Genomic DNA, 7,729 nt, shown 5'->3' with positions numbered 1-7,729 from the left:
TTTTCAAATTTTAAAGCTGCATTTAACATCATATATGTAGAATTCCACCTTGTTTCAACATCTAAACTAAAAAGACTATGGCTATCTATCTTGGCTTTCTCGACGAATGACTTAAAAGAAGCAAGTCTTGAAGAAGAGGACTTCACATACTTCGCAGAATTCCTAACCTGAGAAATTGCCTCATTTTGCTCACTTAACCCTTCTTTAACAATTAAATTAAGAATATGAATGTTGTATCTAACATTTAGAAACTCATTTTACAAGACGATTCCTTTCCAATCTGCTACTTCAAGTGCTTAATTGCGGCATCGTTAGCAGTTGCATTATCAAGGGTCACAGTGAGTGGACTTTCAATCTCCCAATCTATCAAACATGCCTCAATCCCTTTTGCAATTGTCTCACCCTTATGATCGGGAGTTGGAAAAGAGTTAAGAATTTTCTTTTGAAAATTCCAATAAGCATCAATCCAATGGACAGTGATAACCATATAAGTTAAATTATGGAGTGATGTTCATGTATCTCTAGTAAGACAAACATGTTGATTGTGGATAAGCTTTTTATTCCTAAAGAATTTTTTTCAAACATTGCCTAGTAACAGCCAAACGAGAGGGTACCTCAAAATTAGTCAAAACAACTGGCATTAATTTTCTAAAACCTTCCTCCTCAACTACTCTAAATGGTTGTTGATTAATGATAACAAATTCAGCAATAGCCTTCCTAACTTCATTGATATTATATACAACTCTATCCAACTTGCTGGGACAACTGCTACCTCCTTTTCCCCCCTTTTTAATAGAAACAGACGTGAGTGCCTATTGCTTCCTGTTAATGAATCTAAAAAGGGATTTTTTACACGAAACATTCAAATGATTCCATAATGCAGTAGTCCCATTTTTCTTACTCTCAGCTGCAAAGTTACGACCATAGTAATCACATTTTGCCATACGCTTACCCTCTTTATTGAAAAAAATTGTTAAAATGTTTTCAAATGTAAAATGTTTCCAAATGCCTCATGTTTCTCTTGCAACCCCAAGGGCATAATAGCTTTCTGAAGGTGTTTTCTTATGCTTTTTAGGAGGAGGACAAGTAACTGAATCGACATATGTAGTAAGTCTATTGTTACCTACTAGTTGAGGAGTTGTAGCAGCTATTGGAGAATTTTTCACCTCTGCTATTGAAGTCGCGACTTCCATCTGTGACAAATAACATACAAACATCGATAAAAACAAAATAAACATACATAGAAAACTTAAAGACCACACACAATTTCAGATGGGGAAAAAGAAGAAAATGATAACAAAAACAAAAGGAGGAATTACCGCTTATTGAGAGAAGAAGATGACAATTTAACATAGCATTGTAGTTTTACCTTATAGGAACTAACTAGTTAGAGTTGATAGAATTCTGTACCCTTGAAGGAGGAGAAAGATGACTAAAATTAAGTTTTTTAATTATTCTATTTGGATATGTGCCTAAGGTTCAGGGCTATATTTTTCTTTTCGGTTATTTTTTACTTAAAATCAAAATCAAACCCAAAAAAAATCTATTTTCTTTTCTGGTTTGATTCGATTTGATTCGATTTATCGATTTTTCGTGAACAGCCCTTCATACAAACCTAGATAGCATTGACATATTTTTAACCAAATATTTTATTTAGCAAACTAAGCGTAAAAGAAATGGCATGCAATATTCATCTCCTTAAGTCTCTCCTTTTTCCCTCTATCATTTCATCACCTCCCCCTCCCCCCCCCCCCCCCCCCCCCCCCCCCCCCCCCCCCCCCCCCCCCCCCCCCCCCCCCCCCAAAAAAAAAAACACCTTTCATTACATCTCGTTAAATCTCTAATTAAATTAGATATTCTATCTAAATATATCCCATATATTTTTATATAGTTCTAATGATTGAATCTGATAATGAATGACAATTTCAACTCAAAATATGTGATATACATAATGACATAAATTGTATGTATACGAGCATAATATTTCTCAAATAAATGGGTGTCATACCTACTGATATGCACTAATAATATATACTGATTAATACCAAAAAATTATCATTTATGTTTATAAAGCAAGACTAATTTATAGTCAAGTAGAAACTAAAAATGTGCTGAACTAATATGCAATGGTAATTTTGTGTAATGACACCACTCTTGTTAGGGTGAGTTGGTGCCGTAAAGCAATCTTCTGTTCTAAGATATGCAAATCGAATTGAAACCTCATAAAGGGCCAGATGAATTTCTTGTTCAATCTTTGATTATTTGAACAAATTGATTGCTGAGAGAAAAATGAAGTAAAGAGATGTAACAACCCACTAGGCCGTTAGGAGCGTTTTGACCATTTTACCCTGGCAGTTCATTTCCAACACTAGAAGCGAGTCTAGTGGGTGAGAACTTAAAGATTTAGAATTTCAAAGCAAAGACTTGCGATAGTATTTTGCGCACTTGTTTGAAAAACTTGTATTTATTCCTGTTGGGAGGGGACTTAGTTAATTAGACTTCCGCTGGAATTTCGAGGCCACGGATGAGTCCGTAGTGAGTTTTTACTTATGTGTGCATGTTTGGTTTGTGTCTGTAGGGCCTTGGATTGGTGTTGGATTTTGGGTGAAAATCTAGTGAAAAACCAGAGCTCACTGATCGATTTGGACCGCTGCAGTGGTAGTATTATCGATGCAGCGAGTCCGCCAGAGCGGGACGAGGCTCATCTCCGCGGGAAAACGGGATTTAATGAGGTCCGCTATAGCAGGTCAATTCCCACTATAGCGAGACTGCTGCAGCGGTACATTGACCGCTGCAGCAGTCGACGGGGGCAGAAACCCACTTTTTATATTGCAATTCTGAGTCATTACCCACAAAACCCCACACACAGTTTTCAAGAGCGAAAAAAAGGTGAATTTTATTCCATTCATTGGTGAAATCATCTTTGAGGGTAAGTCCCCATCTTTATTTGTTCCTTTACCTTTCTTCTTTAAGTTTCATGGCTAGTTAAAGGTTCTCTAATGGTGAAGGAAAATCCTAGAACCCTAGAATTAGTAAACCCTTAAATAATTGATGGGTTGTTGATTTTATTGTTGTTTAATCATCTAGGAGTGTAGATTATCACTTCCTAGGATGAGAATTCGATTATTAATGATGAGAATTGTGTATTGAGACTTAGGGTTCTAATAAAAACGGGAACTTTGGCCTAAAATCTTATTTGAAAGGTTAAAGGTGATTAGAAACCTACAAATTAGAGGATTATGATTGTTGGGATTGAGGTTATGATAAATTCACCCTTAGAACAATGGTTTCACTAGTTGAGAAGGTTAGAAGTAATTGGGTCTTCTTCCCCAATTGTTGTTCTTATTTTGAGTAGATGGTCTATTGCTTACTTAGCATTATATTACTAGACTTTGAGCGTTCCGAGGCGTTACGAAAGGGGAAAGCTCGTGTGGAGTGGTTTGTGGCTTCTGTTCTGCATTCGAGGTATGTTACGGCTTACTTTAGTTAGACTTTGATTAGCGAAATGTCTATATTTTGTAGAATTGACGGGAGAAATCATGATTAGGTCTTCAGACATGGTGTTTGGTTGGATATTATCTAGGTTGGTACGATTTTTTATTATGTGGGCTTGTCGCCACTACTTTATGTATTAAACCTGAGGTGTATTTGCTGTGATATGAGAAGGAAGAAGTCAATATACTATTCTTGTTGATTGAGATGGTTACATATCCTTGTTGTTGTTGAGTGATTTATTTGAGTCTTGTTATGACTTGTGGCATAGTGCCTTGTATTCATTGACGTTGATATTATTGGCTAATCATGTTTTATATTGACTGTTGAATTGGAAATACGTTGAGATTCATATTGTGATCGGATAATGAATTTAGGCTTGAATTAGATGTGCTTTTGCACAAATGAGATCTTGATTATGAATTGCTGATGGTAACGAAGTTATGCAAGATTTGATACAACTTATGGTGGTTGTGATGTTCATAGCATATTCATTTACATTTGTTGCACTGATTCCTCATTCCTGCATTCATACATTCACACATGATGGAAATGGTCCGGAAATGATTGATGGAAGATTTATGGCAACTATGAAAGGAAATGGAACACTTTGGTGACACAAGACTTAGTTATGAGATGTGCTTGCGATACTTGGAAGAAAGAGGTGACATAGACTCTTTATGTTGACTGAGATGGTTTGTATGATTCATTCCATAGTTGAGCGGATTTATCTATGTCATGATATGGCTTATGGCATTGTGACCTACGTTTTCATTGGCATTTGATTTCATTGATTGATCATGCTTACTTTTGAGTTGATGTTTCATCTTGGGGTTCTAGACTTGAACCATATTTGAATACTCATTCTTGCATACAATATATGTTTAAAAGGCACATCTGACAGGGGGTGAGGATGTGGCCTATCTTATACACACACTTGACAGGGGGTGAGGATGTGGCCCAGTTATGGGCTCGTGATTCGAGATTAGTTCCGAAGCAAGTGGTACATGGATATCATGGGTCCCCCGTAGGTCATGACTATTAGGAAAACAGTACCATTAGTATGTATGTACAGGTTTGAGGTATTTGGCTAGTGCATTGCATTGCACATCATTACATATTATCATACATTATCATACGACTCTTTATTTCTGATTTTGTATGGTCGGTTCATATTACTATGGTGGCATGGATTGGATTATGGACCGGGTTAGATCGTTGGGTAATGACACTGCCCAGGTCAGAACTTGGGTTGTGATTATCAGCTGAGATTATTGTGATAAGACATACTTGTGGTTTAGAAGCTTCCTCTTAGGTTGTGATTCAGTTATAGGACATTTTGTGACCTTGGATTGAGTATTATGTGTCTATCTGCTTATTTTGTTGATTTTATGCTTATATGCATGAACTAATCTTCCTATGATGCTTACTCAGTACGTGTTGTTTGTACTGATGCTACTCTTGTTATACTCTTCTTTTGAGTGCAGAGTTTGTTACTAGTTCCAATTCCTGTCGTCGAGGGTGATCCGAGTCTACGTGACAGAGATTTCGGGTTGAGCTTTTGGACTAGGTCCGCAACCCGGAGACTCTTCCTTGTAATTACTTGTCTTCTTTAAATTCCTCAGACAGTATTGATATTTGAGATGTATTTACTTTCTATCAGACTTGTACCTATTTAATAGTGGCTCTTGTATTAATCCAGACCAGATTTTGGGTCCGCACTTATCATTTGTATAATTTGAATCTGTTAGCTTAATTATTGTTTATTTCCGTGTAACTCTTATAAATGACTAAAATGATTTGGGAATAGTTCGCCTACCTGAGGGGACAGTGTAGGTGCCATCACGATTCACGAATTGGATCGTGACAAAAGATTTAGAAGAAAAAAAAGGAAGTAGAGAGATTTAGGGATAAGATTTGACAGATTTCGGGAAAGTAATTGAATAAAATCTTTTAAAGAAATAGAAGGAATTTGAAAATTAAAAGCTATTTTAAATGAAGAATTTATCGTTTATGAGATGCAAATTTTCTAGCATGAAAACATGGGTATGGGCTATTTGATGACAATTTTCTAAACTTAAGTTATTTCATGCCATTTAATGTTGAAAGGATTACCTAGTGTGACTGTTTATACTTCATAATTACACTTTATAGCGGTATTTTTATATAATTATAAAACATAGCCGTATTGTACATTTTATAGCAGAATACACATATTCCTAAATTGTATGCACAATTCTTATATGCACAGGCATACTGTGTATATGCTATCAATATATGTACGATTTACTAGTGTACATACAATATATCAGTGTCTATACATCGTGTATACAGTGTATTACAGTGTGTGTATATATATATATATATATTGTATGTGCGCGCTTACAGTGTGTATGATACGTTTTGAAAGAAAAACACTCTTACATTTGAGCAAAAATAATACTGCTATCATTTACAAACAAAAGACACTAATCTCACTATTTATGACATATTCCCTTTAATGTTTGAGTTGACCTGTCATACGATACCAAATCTAAGCCCAGCAAGAATTACCAACACACCGGGCCATTTAGAACAGCCAATAAAGCTGCTCCGATTATCTCTAGAGGGCTTGTTTGGTATGATGGATAAGTAAAAATAGTGTTGGAATAAAAATTTAGTGTCGCTTTATCCCACGTTTGATTGAAATAAAAACTCGGGATAACTAATTCCGGGATTAGTTATCCCGGGATTATAATGCTTTTTTATCCCAAATAGAGGGTGAAATAACAATCTCGGGATAACCTGTTTTCTAGCCAAACAAGCCCTAGAGTTTTGTCCAAATCACAGCCTCGTCGAATTTCTAAATCAACGACCAGCAAAAGGTACACCGTACACACATTTATGTTTACGAATAAATAAAGACTTTACAATCCTGAATTTAGAGCTAATTAATGCTAAATTCGACTAATCAATCCATCAACGCGTCTTAATCCAAAACTAATTCATCTTTTGTCTCGTTTATTCTTGCTAATTTGTGTCTCATTGGGTATATATCTATTTATATTTAAACTTTTATACATATGCTTAGATAGCTCCGAAGATTTTGCTTCGCAAAACTTAGATTTCTATTTACCGATAAGGAATTTAGAGATAATGCTAAATGCGATTAATCAATCAACACGTCTTAAAACCAAAATTAGTTGAGCTTTTGTTGTATGAATTATTCATATTCAATTCGTTTATTCTAACTAATTTGTGATTTATTAGGTCTATATTTCCTCTGTCCCAAATTAGTTGTCATGTTTTTCATTTTAAAAGTCAAATTGACTCATTTTGGAGCCTAAATTGGATTTGGTCAACTTAATATTTTACATTTAAAAATTAGATATTCAGAAGCTAGTTGCAACTTTTTTCATGTTAATTTGATTAAAAAATATACTTTAATATGCTAGTTAAAGTCCAAGTTATTCGGACTCTTCGAAAGAGTTGTCGTATCCGTATCGGATCCTTCAAAAATACACTACTTTTGAAGAATCCGACACGCACCCGACGACATTTTAGGAGAGTCTGAGTAACTTAGGTTAAAGTTTAAATAGTTGAAACAAAAGATATGGTAGAGCTAGGACAGTTATTATATGAGGCCTACCCAATGCTAGTTACAGAGGCGCATAATAAATCGATATGAACATCATGAGTTGTCATACATATGCTTAGATGCCATTTCTAATTCAAATCGGTTTTCACAGGAAAAAAGAAAAGGATGGGATTCATAGTGGAATTTGCAGAGAACTTGATATTGAGTTTAATGGAAGATCCAAAAGAGAGGGATAGCAAGTTTAGGGAGCATGTGTATGCAACGAATAGGGATGGAAATAGGGTGGGGCGGAGTAGGGCGCAGAGGCGGATTTAAAGAGGGCTGAGGGTGTTCCCCGAACATCTTCGGCAAAAAATTACAGTGTATATATAGGGTAAAGTTTCTGTATTTATGTGTATATATTAACTTTTGAACACCCTAAATAAAAGCAAAAGACTTTTTTTTTTCGAGCCCCCTGAATGAAAATTCTAAATCCGCCACTGATAGGGCGGATTAAGTCTTCCCCCGCTAAGGTCTTACCCTGCCCTGCCCTGTCCCGTTTAAGTCACTGCCTTATTTAGGTCTCGCCTGCCCGGCCCCATTTAACCCCCGCCCCCCAAAAAAAAAATTACTTGTTCTTTATTTTTCTTATTATGATTAAATACTAATCCTTTTAACGTC

This window comes from Lycium barbarum, chromosome 5, assembly GCF_019175385.1.
Source record: "Lycium barbarum isolate Lr01 chromosome 5, ASM1917538v2, whole genome shotgun sequence".
Taxonomy (NCBI): Eukaryota; Viridiplantae; Streptophyta; class Magnoliopsida; order Solanales; family Solanaceae; genus Lycium; species Lycium barbarum.
Note: the sequence above shows the minus strand (reverse complement) of the source record.